Source organism: Callithrix jacchus, chromosome 7, assembly GCF_049354715.1.
Source record: "Callithrix jacchus isolate 240 chromosome 7, calJac240_pri, whole genome shotgun sequence".
NCBI classification, from domain to species: domain Eukaryota; kingdom Metazoa; phylum Chordata; class Mammalia; order Primates; family Cebidae; genus Callithrix; species Callithrix jacchus.
The window spans coordinates 110,972,460-110,987,075 of record NC_133508.1 but is presented as its reverse complement, the minus strand read 5'-3'; positions in this window follow the sequence as shown (position 1 = coordinate 110,987,075).

Sequence of the window (14,616 nt, the reverse complement as noted above, 5' to 3'; positions counted from 1 at the left end):
CAAAGTTGACAAAAACAAACAATAGGGAAAGATTCCCTATTTAATAAATGGTGTTGGGTAAACTGGCTAGCCATACGCAGAAAACTGAAACTGGACCCCTTCCCTACACTTTATACAAAACTTAACTTTAGATGCATTAAAGGCTTAAATGTAATACTCGAAAGTATAAAAACCCTAGAAGAAATCCTGGGCAATCCCATTCAGGACACAGGCATATGCAAAGATTTCATTACTAAAACACCAAAAGCAATTTCAACAAAAGCCAAAATTGACAAATGGGATCTAATCAAATTAAAGAGCTTCTGCACAGCAAAAGAAACTTATCAGAGTAAAAAGGCAACCTACAGAATGGGGGAACATTTTCTCAATCTACCCATCTGACAAAGGTCTAATATCCAGAGTCTATAAGGAACTTAAACAACACTTCTCAAAATAAGACATTTATGCAGCCAGCAAACATATAAAAGAAAGCTTATCATCATTGGTCATTAGAGAAATGCAAATCAAAACCACAATGAGATACTATCCCATGCCAGTTAGAATGGCAATCATTAAAAAGTCAGGAAAAAACAGATGCTGGCGAGGGTGTGGAGAAGTAGAAATGCTTTTACACTGTTGGTGGGAGTTTAGTTCAACTATTGTGGAAGACAGTGTGGCAATTTCTCAAGGATCTAGAACTAGAAATACCATTTGACTCAGCAATCCCATTACTGGGTATATACCCATAGGATTATATATCATTCTATTATAAAGACACATGCACATGTATGTTTATTACAGTACTTTTTACAATAGCAAAGACTTGGAACCAGCCCTAATGCTCATCAATGATAGCCTGGATAAAGAAAATGTGGCACATACATACTGTGGAATATTATGCATCCATAAAACAGAATGGGTTTATGTCCTTTGCAAGGACATGGATGAAGCTGGAAGCCATCATTCTCAATAAACTAACACAGGAACAGAAAATCAAACAATGCATGTTCTCCCTCATAAGTGGGAGTTGAACAATGAGAACACGTGGATGCAGGGAGGGAAACATCACACACTGGGGCCTCTCAGTGGGTTGGGGGCTAGAGGACAGAGAGCATTAAGAGAAATACGTAATGCATGTGGGGCTTAAAACCTAGATGGCAGGTTGATAGGTGAAGCAAACCACTATGGCACATGTATACTTATGTAACAAACCTTCATGCACTGCACATGTATCTCAAAACTTAAAGTAAAACAAAAATAACTAAATAAATAAGAAATGAAAGGAGACCCTTCATTCTGTAGGGATCTGATATCAGGTGGAAACATCCTCAGGAAAGAATGAAGATAACAGAGCTAGGGGAGGATAGCATTAGGAGAAATACCTAATGTAGGTGGTGGGTTGATGGGTGCAGCAAACCACCATGGCACGTGTCTACCTATGTAACAAACCTGCACGTTCTACACATGTATCCCAGAACTTAAAGTATAATGAAAAAAAAAAAAACAATAGAAAATATTTTGCTTTTGCATTCAAAATATAAATAATATGTATAGTTCATGATTTTGCTACCTACTCTCTCTCGGTTATTTTTAAACAATTATGATACTATAAAAATATAATTTGTCAAAGAAAAAAATAAAAATATAATTTGTCATTTTTCTGAGATTATTTTTTCCCGAGGCTTACTTTTCCTGTGTAAACATAATTGTCAATGAGATACCAGTATACAATAAGAAGAAACTAGACTCTGTTCTTACACCATATTAAAAAATCAACTCCAGATGGATTAAAGACCTAAATGTCAAACCGGAAACTATAAAAACCTTGGAAAATAACCTAGGAATAACATCTCAGATGTACAAATCGGCAAAGATTGCATTATGAAAATGCCAAAAGCAATTGCAACAAAAGTCAAAATTGGCAAATGGGAATGAATTAAACTGAAGAACTTCTGCATAGCAAAAGAAGCTGTCAATAGAGTAAACAGGCAACCTAAAGAATGGGAGAAAAAATTGCAAACTATACATGTGACAAAGGTTGAATATTTAGAATCTATAAGGAACTTAAACAAATGTTCAAACATAAACAGCCCAATTAAAAAGCGGGCAAATTACATGAACAGACTTTTTTTTAAAGAAAGACAAACATGTGGCCAATAAACATACTTAAAAAAACCTCAGTATCACTGATCGTTAGAGAGTTGCAAATCGAAACCACAATAAGATACCATCTCACACACATCAGAATGGCTATTATTGAAGTCAAAAAATAATAGATGCTGACAAGGTTGCAGATAATAGGGAACATGTATACATTGAGGTGGAAGTTTAAATCAGTTCAATCATTGCTGAAAGCAGTGTGGCCATTATTTAAAGAACTGAAAACAGAACTACCGTTTGACCCAGCAATCCCACTACTGAGGATAAACCCAAAGAAATAGAAATTATTCTACCATAAAGGCACATGCACACATGTTTATTGCAGCACTATTCACAATAACAAAGACATGGAATCAAAATAAATGCCAATCAGTGGTAGACTAGATAAACAAAATGTGGTATATATACCATGGAATACTATGTAGCCATAAAAATGAATAAGATTATGTCTTTGCAGGAACATGGGTGGAACTGGAGGCCATTATTTTTAGCAAATTAATGCAGGAAGAGAAAAACCAATACCCCATGATCTCACTCATAGGTGGAAGCTAAATAATAACACATGGACAATGGACACAAAGGTGCACAGAATAACAGACACTGGGACCAGAGGGTGGAGAGTGGGAGGAGCTAGTGGTTCAGGAAAAAACAAAGAGCAGACCAAAAATAAAAACTCTTGGGTACTATACTTAGTACCTGGATGATAAAATAATTTGTACACCAAAGTACCTGCATGATAAAATAATTTGTACACCAAATCACTAAATCACAAATTTTCCTAAATAACACACCTGCATATGTACCCCTAAAACTAAAATAAAAGTTAAAATATTTTAAAAAGAGATCAATGATAGCAAGAAATGACAAGAGGATGGTATAAGTTGAACTTTTATCTATAGGTGGTGAAGGAATAAACTGACAAAACTACTTTGGAAAATCATTTCGTAGTTCCAAAAAATTGATTATAGGTTATTCTTATGACCTGACCCTGGAACTGTACTGTTTAGAATATTTTTAAGAGAAATAAGTATATGTGTTCATCAAACACATGTAGGAGAGGCCAGAGTGGCTTGTGCCTGTAATTCCAAATATTTAGAAGGACAAGGCAGAAAGGTCACTTGAGGCAGAAGGATCACTGAGTTCAAGGTCAGCCTGGACAACATGGTGAGACTCCAGCTCTACAAAAAAAACAGATAAATAAACCAGACATGATGGTGAGTTGTGGCCATTTCTTTGTACTCCCACCTGGGTGACAGAGTAAGATTCTGTCTGTGAAAATAAAAAAAGTACAAGAATATGCCTGACTACTTGTTTTTCATAATAGCCAAAGACAAATTGCAAATAGCAAATGCCCAATGCCAGCAAACTTGACACACCACCGTATGCAACAACAGGAGGAATCCCATAAACATTATGTTGAACAAAGGAATCCAGATACAAGAGTATATATATCACATAAATTCATTTATGTGGAGTTCAAGAATAAGCAAAATGAATATAGTCCAAAAATAAATCAGAATAGTAGCTACCATTGTAGGTAATTAATGAGTAGGATACCAGGAGACACCAGGAAACATTCTGAAGTGCTGAATTTCAAAATCTTGATCTAGATGATTGTATAAATGTGTGCTAAATCTACAAAAGGTTTTAAAAGTTGCCACTTGCTTTATATCTTCTTTTATTAACTTAAAAAATCTTTAAATATTTGATTCCTAAACCACAATCAAATATAGTGAATCTCATCATATTTTAGTTTGTTGGCAGATAAATTTATTATTTCCATATATTTTCATAGCATATATAGTAGATACTTAATAAGTATTTATTTAATAAGAGTTAATGAATAAAACTAACCCTCAGAAATATAACAACTACTTAATATTCTACCAATTGTAATAATAATTTATCAAATCTAAAATCTGATGAATCAACATTTAATTAGGAAGCTAACTTGTAATTATTCCTTTCTTAGAAACAAGATGCAGTTCTATATAATTGCTTAACTATATGAGTAAGTGTAAAATAATAAAATGATAAAATAGTGTAATCATTTGTCTGTTACTTATTATTAAAGGCAGAAATGTATTTTTGTTTGCACTATATCAAAAGAATTGACGTAATTTCTATTTTTGAGGGGGAAATTCATTTATTGTTTTAATAATTACATAGTGATATGTATTATGGCATAGTTAGGTAGAATTACAGTCTTGTACTTGGTGATTTTGCCACATCACAATCTAAGTTAAAAGATCTCACTGTAGCCATTAAAAGAGAGAGAATCTATGGCTACTTCCACTTATAACAAAACACTATCAATTCAGTAATATTGTCAGTTGTTATTATCAACTTTATTATAATCTGCCATAAATTATTTTTAATCTGCTTAGAGTTTTTTGTCTTTAAGATTCTTATATAAAACTTTCAGCCATGCATTGTAAATTAATAATATAAAAATTAGACACTTTCTCTTTTATTTATCTCTTTTGGATGGGGAGTGCAGTGAAACCAAGTACTTGATTAGCAGAGCCAAAGTTGTCAGTTCTGAACAGACATGATTAAATTCACAATTAATTCTCTTATTAATCATGCTATTTCAAATTTTGAATTTAAGAGCCTATGCAATACAAAAAAAATGCACTTTTCATATTATTAGTTGATTATAAAAACTTCGTGTCTTAAATTTTCAAAAGAAATACATACTTCATAAGCATCTTTCTAATATCATGGGAAAAAATGAATCCGTCAGTTCAGTTCTGGTGTCAAAAAAAATTGGTCAATTGAATTATCTGGTTGACTTATCATTCCTCTGTACTTCAGAAAAAATGCAGCAGGTGTTTCATTTCATGGTGATCGTTTCATAAACATGGCTAAATTTTCATGCACTGCGAAGAAAATGACAATAATACACTTATAAATAAATGAACAAGGAATCTTTATAAAAACCTATTTCAACTTTCCATTTCAATAAAACCAAAGGAAAAATTTCTATTTTAAAATGTACATTGTATAATAACATGAAGACTTGAAACAAGTGTAAATGAGTTTACTTTTTAATCATAACTTTTCTTAGTATCAGTAATTCTAAGGCATCGACTTTCATCATTCATGTGAAAAGTAGGTAACGGTGAGCAAAGTCCATGCCTTGCCTTCTAAGGGCCTCATGCTTAATGATGAAGACATAGTAGTCACATTGTGGTGTGTGAGTGTGCTAGCATAACCATAGAGATAAAGTAAACATTGATCTTCCAGAGTCACACAAAATGATAAAACAATGCACATAATGGAGGATGATGTACAGAATCCATCATCAATTGAGTTCTCAAGGTTTCTGCGTTGATCAAGGGTGACATTTGATGTAATATGTTATGCAGTGGATTTCAAGATGATTTCTTCTTGAAAAGTCAAGAAGTGTTGCTAGCATATGCTTATCGCCACTGTATCGAAACTTTATCTCTCCCTGTACTTTGCTTTAACTCTTTGTACTTTCCTTCAACTTTAAGTAACATTTTCTGCTCCATCCTCTGGAATTCCTGTCCTATTTGCAAGAGTTTGTCTTACATATTATTCTTTTCCTAGAATGCTCACCTAGCCTGTGACCTTAAAAAATCCGTGGAACCTCTCTTTGCTTTTAACTAGCAAATAGAAATTGGCCACCCACCTCTTCCTTTCAATCTGTACTTTCTTCTCTCAACATTTTCTGGTAAAAAAAAAAAAAAGCAGTTGTCTTCCAGTGCTCCCCTGAAACTTTGTGGTCAGTACTTAATTTATTCCTAAAATAACCTGTCCTCTGTAAATGTATTTTATGACTATCTTCCTCCTTTCCATCATCTTAGTTTATATACATGGCCTCTAGTGCCTTCACCTTCTTTTAAAGAAGACTTGGGCACATATTTGAACATTTTTCTTTCTTCCCCAGCTCCTATAATCACTTAGACTACTTCAAAATCCAGTTGCATGACATATCAAATCAATTTTTAAATAGTTATTAAACATTTTTAATCTACTGAGCATTGTGTCTATCATTATGAATACACAGGTGATTATTTCAGAGATTTTAGCATGAATGAGCTCGTACTGGGAGACAGATAAATGGACCAAGTAGTTACAGAAGTTCCTTTCATGAACTATCAAAGAAACTTATGTAAGGTCTGTGGAAATAAATTTTTTAGTAAGACTAATGCCATCTTATAACCCTGACTCCAATCTAGCCAGTTAATCTGATAACCACATCTTTACTTCTCTACCTCTCAGTTCCCCCACCCCTGATACCACCCACTAGAACTCCGGACTTTTTCTGTATTGAACTTATCTCCATGCCATTCCTTTTCTAATTCTGTGCCGTTTTTCATATGGTTCCATCTGCCTGCAATATCTATCACTCCTCTTGGCCATCTGTCAAACTCCTGTTCATAGATTTTAGCTTAAAAAATAACTATCAGATGAAAACTTGCCTGATACACCAAAGAAGGTTGAAATATCAGCTCTTCTGTTCTTCCATGCCCTTTGTGTGTACTTCCAGTAGCTGTCAGCATGTTTTAAAATATTTTAAAACACCAGCTCTTTAATGTGTCTCTGAGCTCCTAGAAGATAGAGTTTGAATATACATACTTAGTAAGAAAGACATAAATTTTCAAAAGATTTATGAAATGAAGCCTGACATCCAAAGGAGGAAAGATGCTAGAGAAATTCATATCAAAGAACAGGGCTTTTATTCCTATGATGTTCCTCAGGAACAACTTTCTTGTTAATAATTGATCAATTTTATAGTGTAATGAAAATTGACTCCAAAGTCTCCAAATTGTCTAGACATCTTTATTAGTCTGGTAGACTGACTTTTTTAAAGAAGCAAGCTGCAATTTAGAATGCTTGCCATGATAAATTTTATTGTTTGTTTATCTGAATTCCAGTGCTGATGTTCTTATCAAGTAGCTCTACAGGGTGGTTCCCTTCCACATGATATCCCTCACTAATTCAGGCTTTGTTCATTTTGTGAACCTACACTCTGTAAACCTAGGTTTCTGAATTTATTAAAAATGGGAGTAGAGCACAAATACTTAGTAATGATAGCCTGTAATTGACACTTATCACTTCTGGTCATGTTTCATTAGCCAGAATTAGTCACATAGACCACCTAGATACAAGAGAGACAGCAAATGTTATGCTATAGAAGACCATGGATATTGGTGGTCTGTTACCTTTCTGTGTCCAACAAGTAAACTGGCATAAACGTCTGCCCAGTATTAAAAATATATAGGTTTTATTTAAAGTTAAGAGAATTGGTACCAGGTATTAGAATTTTGTTTTGTCCTTGTTCTAAGTAATCTCTGTTAAATGCTTATTTCATTTACAATTACTCCTCCCATCTGACTTTTGTTTTTTCTGTGACGAATGGGCTCACAATTCTAGCTCAATCATAATCAAATTGAGTATCAGTGCTTTTTGTTATTGAACTCATACATGGACTTATGTGGTATCTAGTTTCTAAGAGAACTAGCTCATGCTATTTTCTTGACAAACTGTTTCTCGATTGGTGTATCTACATGCACAGTAAATTACAAGGCCCACGACTATTAATTAAATGTATTTATTTTCCATGGAATACACCAAAAATATTTTGTATGCAAATTTTATTCTATCTGAATTAGCTAATAAGTAAGACCATCATTGGTCTTACTTAATCCTTAGAGCAATCTCATAAGACACATATTTTTATTATCTTAATTTTATGAGTCTACTAAAATGCAAAATGGTAATGCGAAGGTCACAGCATTAACAAGTGCTAGAACTGAGGCAGCCTGGTTCTAGTCTGCAAATCATACTACTACTGCTACTGTGGCAGCTTGTTTAGCATTACAAAGATGTATCATTAAGGGCATCATGAAAGAAACTGAAGACTTTTAGTCTTATTTGATGTATATTTAGTAATTACTTATTAATGATGATATATATTTGAATGAACAGATTTATGAGTTCCAGGAATAAGAAAGACTCTATTTTCAGGAGGGCCATATGGTATAAATCATAAAGTATTACAAAATTGTAGAGGGTACTGAGTTTTAAGTTTTATGGGCTTTGCTTCAAACTCAAGAGTCTAAATTGCAAGAAATAAACATATATAAAACAGTTTCAGTTATACTACGTTAGCTGAGTTGGGTTGCTCTGTTCCACGTGGCTCAAACTGTGATATTATATTTCCCAAATCATTGCTTTGCCATTGATTTTTACTATCCCCTTCTAGACTTGCTAGTAAGTTGATGTGCTTCCAATATGACAGATGCAACAAAATGGCTCTCTATTTTGGGAGCGAACAATTATAAATGTATAGGAAGAAAGATGGGTATTTTACTTGCTACTTCATACGTATTGCAACACTAGGGTATATGATGTGATTAGCTATTTTCAAGAACAGAGAAAATGTTTTCTATTTAATGAGTTTAGCTTTTCACTTCTTTCAATTCCACTGTTTTAACAAAGAGTCAATTATATATCTTACAAAATATGAATGTAGTTTAAGAAATAATTCTTGCCTTATGAAAAAGAATTTACTTTGAGACACAAGTAATATATTATAAATTATACTGTGTTGCTTGCATAGGACACATTAAAGACTGATTTACATTTGTCTATAAAGCTCCTCCCCTTTTCAAAATAACTACTAATGAGTATTTAAGCAGTAATTAAAGGAATTGAAGGTAGTATTGAAATATTCAATACTATTTCCAAAATTTGATACTGTATAATTGAGACATTAACCAATCTTAGTAAACACTCTACTTTTGCCAAAAATTTGACTAAACTTTTTTGTGTAATTCAAGTGAAAATCCAAGTTTTACTAATTACAGCAAAAAACAAAAATCACAATAACAATGGCAACAAAACACCATACATATTTACCTAGTATATAATTCTTGTAAGATTTTTCTGCCTTCTTAAGTTAATATTCCAGGATATTAAGATAAAGAAAGATTTAGCATTTGTACAGTCAATATTTTTTCCATGTTGCAGATAAGTTCTAAATATTAAATTTACTTTGGGCCCTAAAAATTTATTTGAATTTCTGATATTATTTTATATATATATATATATAGAGAGAGAGAGAGAGAGAGAGAGAAAGAGAGAGAGAGAGAGAGAGAGAGAGAGAATGCTTCTCCTCAATTTATTTTGCAAAACATAGGTATATTTTACACACCACAGGTATATTTTGCTATATTTATATGGAAGCTTTGTCAGTCTCTTAGTCTTCGCTTGTCTTAGTTTTCTCAGTGTGGATAAAAGAAGATATATGTTAAAGATTAGAAATAATTTGAAAACAGTACCTAGAATATATTAAGCACTCAGTAAGCAGTATCTAAATTTAAAATGGTAAAAATAACACGTATTTGAAACAGATTTTGGGGATTATATGAATCATAGTAAATTCTTAGAATTTATGGCAACACTTTTGATCCTTTCACACATCCACAGTCATTTAGTGATTATGTCAAAATTGCTTTCTCAAGCACATCCTCAATAGTGTCTGCTTTCTACTTTCATCTGTGGTTATGTAGTCACCACTAGATGGTATTCTTTTATGTCAATAGCTTTTAACTCTGTTTTTCACCAGGAAAGAGTTTGTATTATTCCTTCCTTCCTTCTTTCTTTTCTTCGTTCACTCATTTGTTTATTTCTTCATTCATTCATTCATCTCATCCATTCATCCAGCCGTCCTTCCACCCACTCATCCATCCATCTATTCACTCATGCTATCATTCACTTAATAAAACTCAATTGAAAAACAATCATGTGCTGGGCAGTGAAAATTGACAAATAAAACAAAACAAAAAAAACAACTAAAAAAAGCCTCTGAATTTTACATCGCCTCCATCCTTAAAAAGCTCACTGACTATTGAAAGTACTTTTCTTCAGAGAGCATTTATTGGGCAGATACCTGTGTCATCTTCTGTTCTAGGTGTTGTGAGCATAGATGAAGAAAAACAGGGAAAGCATCCTACCCTCTCGAAGCTTGTATTGTCATAGAAAACCAACCAACCAACCAATAGTTATGAAGAAGAAATAGAAGGTAATTTCGTACAAGTGACAAAAGATAGCTCAGGGGATAGTTACCGTGACTGAACAAAACATTTTCTCATAGAATCAATTTTTGTAAGTGGGATTTTTTTCAGTGTTTCTGTTTTGATTACATTGCTTGCCATTGTCCCACTGTACTTTAGTTTGTCCTGAAGCTAAATTGACCAGGAATTATAATTGATTTTTATTTTCAGTTAATTAATACTTCTCTAAAGTAGTTTATTTTCCCAGTTTGGGAAATGAGAACAAATATCTCTCTGATCTTTTGTCTTTCCTAAAATGGAAATTGGGGCCATCCTTTCTCGTTGTCCATTTGCGTGTGTCTCTGGTGAAGGAAACTTCCCAGCCAGAATCAGATACTTGTACAGGAAAAGAACTGCTGAATGCCTAAGGCATGTCTGAGCAAGCTTTACTGCCCTATTTATAAGACAACAGGGTGCTTTGCTTAGAAAGCCCAGCTTCTTCTGGGAGCCCACAGGCAAATCTGTTACCAGGCAACAACTGATTTCTTATGAAAACCAAATATAAAAGCCTACATCATTAATTAAACAGATAAGAATACAGTCTTCCCATAGTTACTAACCTGCAGACAATGTAGTTCTGCATCTAATATGTATCAATCGCCATTTTGGTTTGAAAAGGATGCTATAGTTTTCTGTCATATACAGTGGGAAATTGCTGTGAGGGTAAGAAGGAAGTGGCATGTATTAAAATTTCACTTAGTAATTACAGCGATTGAATATTTTTTATCTATTAAAAATGAGAATATAGTCATGAGGTCTATATTTTAGCTTCAGGAAAAGTGTACATACTGATGTTATCAGTTTAACATAAGAGGTGTCATTTCAGTCTAAGTGATAGGTAGAGTGCAGACAGAGAACAAACATAAGTCATAATAGACCCAGAGAGAGCCAATGCGAAGGAAAAATAATTACACAATCCCAAATCTCAGCTGGTCATGGTCAGCATTTAGATCCCCCAAATCATATAGGAAGGGGGTGTTGTACAGCTGACCAGTGACCAGACTCACAATGTAGTTTTTATTATAAATATAACACAGAGACTATTTTTACTCTATTACATTCTCTTTTTTTTCTTGAGATGAAGTCTCACTCAGCCGCCCAGGCTGGAGTGCAATGGTGCATTCTCGGCTCATTGCAACACCTCCCTCTAAGGTTTAAGAGATTCTCCTGCCTCAGCCTCCCAAGTAGCTGGGATTACAGGTGTGCACGACCATGTCAGGCTATATTTTCTTTGGATTTTTAGTAGAGAAGGAGTTTTACCATATTGGCTAGGTTGGTCTTGAATTCCTGACCTCAGGTAATACCCCGCCTTGGTCTCCCAAAGTGCTGGGGTTACAGGTGTGAGCCACTGAGCCTGGCCAATTCTATTATATTCTTCAGCTCTACAAAGCCATGGAAAATAAGTGTGACAGGTACAGAAAGAAAGACACAGGATCTAAGGTTGTTTCTACTAAAAGGTGAGTGATGAGTACGGGGCGGTAAGAAGACTTGGGACTAATTTGACTCCTAATAGGAGATGAAAATAGGCTATTTGTAGGCAGATGTTAAATAATTTTAGAGAGTATGAGCTGACTTGAATGTTACCTCAGGGTATTTTGTTGAGAACGGAGACTCCTCTTCCAATGATAATCTCTGTAATTGGCTTAAATAGTGATGTCAGTACAGTTTACAGTCCTCTAGCAAGTAAGCAGGTGTTGAACAAATACACAAAAGTGTTGATTTGGAAAGATCTATTTCCATTTTTGAAATAATTTTGTGACTTTCTCCTTTCAAGTGGGTAAGACGATGATGCACTTGAAAGGGAGAACATAGTTAACTACTCTTGGTGTTGTATATTTGTTTTAATTCACATGGCAGAGTGCCGTTTTACTAATGAGTTTGACAGATGGGTACAATCATATCCATTCTCCATCTATACAACATGCTGCTTGAGCAAATTTTGGTAAAAATTTTTGTCTCTGCAGCAAGTATTAATGAGAAAATGGTTAGCAATATAAGCCTATTTTTAGGGACTATTACATTCCTATTTTCTAGTTTAGGTCCTCCAAGCTGAGGAAGAGGCCTACAATAAGTCACAGACCTTAAGGATTATAAGCAACTACCGCTCTGATAACTTGAACAATTCTTCCAGAGCTCAGTCATAATCTGCATTTAGCATGATGGTAAATGCTTGTCAGTTTGGGGCAAAAGAAAGGTCAAATTCTTCTCTGGAAAGCGTCTCTGGTGGTAGGCCTAGAAAATAGGATGATAACAGCTGAATTGATGTTGCTACAGTTTCTTTAAAAAATAAAAAACAAATTATTTAATATTTTTTCATGATTAAATTTGAGTTACGCTTCTGCAGTAGAAATAGCAGAAAAGCTTTCTTGTGTTCTTTTTAGGGTAGTATATCTGGAGGTATATGCTGTCTGTCTGGTGATGTCAATTTTGATCAATTTGCTTGATTTTTATCCCCATACAATTATCAAATTTCTCTCAAAATTCTTGCCCATATCAATTATTACCACATTAGTTGCAAAATATTGCTTATCTAACTCCACATTCCTTTCTTCATTATTAACAAACTAATTAATTTAGTTATTAATTTATGATTACATGGGACTTATTCAGTTAATCTAAAGAAGTTATTGAGAAAATTGGAAGGTGGGTTATAGATAAGGTAAACATATCAATGTTAAATTAATTTATTTTGAAATTTAAGGCATATCTTTCTTCCTGGGAAATATATACTACAGTGTTAATGGGTAAGGTTACATGATGTTTGTAATCTATTCTCAAATGGTACAAAATATAAATAATACATGTACATATATATATCATGGTCATATGATGATATGTGTGTATGTATATGTGTGATGAAGGTATATTCATATGAAATATTAAGCAAATTTAGTAAAATAAAAATAGATGTATCTGAGTGTATGGTATATGGAATTTCTCCCTAATATTTTTGTGACTTTTCAGTAAACCCAACATTATTTCAAAATGAAAAGCTGAAGAAGAAAAAGGCATAATTATTATTCACATTTTGTACATATTTAACAACATATTTTCAATGATATTCATGGTCTTGGTAAAGAATTAAGGAAACTATCTCTTGAGCTTATTAAAACTAATAAGGTCACTTTTTTGGTGGTGGTGGTGTTTTTCTTTGTTTATTTTGACTGTGCTCAGTGTTTCCATGTTTGTTTTAAATACAATTACAAAGAAGGCTGGGCATGGCGGCTCACACCTGTAATCCTACCATTTTGGGAGGCTGAGGTGGGTGGATCATTTGAGGCTAAAAGTTTGAGACCAGCCTAGCCAACATGGTTAAACCCAGTGTCTACTAATAATACAAAAATTAGCTGGGCATCTTGGCATGCACCTGTAAGTCCAGCTACTCAGTAGTCTGAGGCAGGATAATTGCTTGATCCCGGGAAGCAGAGGTTGCAATAAGCCAAGATTGCACTACTGTACTACAACCTGGGCAACAGAGTAAAATGACATCTCAAAAAAACAAACAAACAAAATAAGAAACAAAACAGCAAAACCCGTAAACACACAGATGATTTTTTTTAGTCTGTTCTCTCACTGCTGATAAAGACATGCCTGAAACTGGGTAATTTATAATGAAAAAGAGGTTTAATGGACTCACAGTTCCATGTGGCTGGGGAAGCCTCACAATCATGGTGCAAGGCAAAAAAGAGAGAGCCAAGCAAAAGGGATTTCTCCCTAATAAAACTATCAGATCTCATGAGATTTATTTACTACCATGAAAACAACATGGGAAAACTCCCCCATGATTCAATTATCTCCCACCAGGTGGGAATTATGGGAGCTACAATTCAAGATGAGATTTGGGTTGGGACACAGCCAAATCATATCAGATTCATTCAGATTATGTTACTAGTAAACATTCAATATTAATGATTACATTATTGACTAGTTATTCAGACTTATGTTTTTATAATGTTTTATTTTAATTTAAAGGGCACAGTTTTGTTTTGTTTTTTGTTTTCTTTTTGAGAAGGAGTTTTGCTCTTGTTGCCCAGGCTGGAGTACAATAGCATGATCTTGGCTCACTGAAACCTCTGCCTCCCAGGTTCAAACAATTCTCCTGCCTCAGTCTCCCAAGAAGCTGGGATTACAGGCATGTGCCACCACACTGGCAAAGATTTTTTTCTAAGTGTTTTTATATGTGATATCTAAGCTAATCCTTCCAAGAACCCAATGACAATGAGTTTATATTATACTATATTAGCGTTATAAATGAAGAAAATGACTTCCAGTACCTATTTTTTAAGTTCACATAACTCTAGTTAAAGAGGCAGCTCTGGAATCCAGAGCTATCTGACTTCAAGCCAATGATCTTTTCAGCACATCAGTGTCTTCTCATAATTAAATT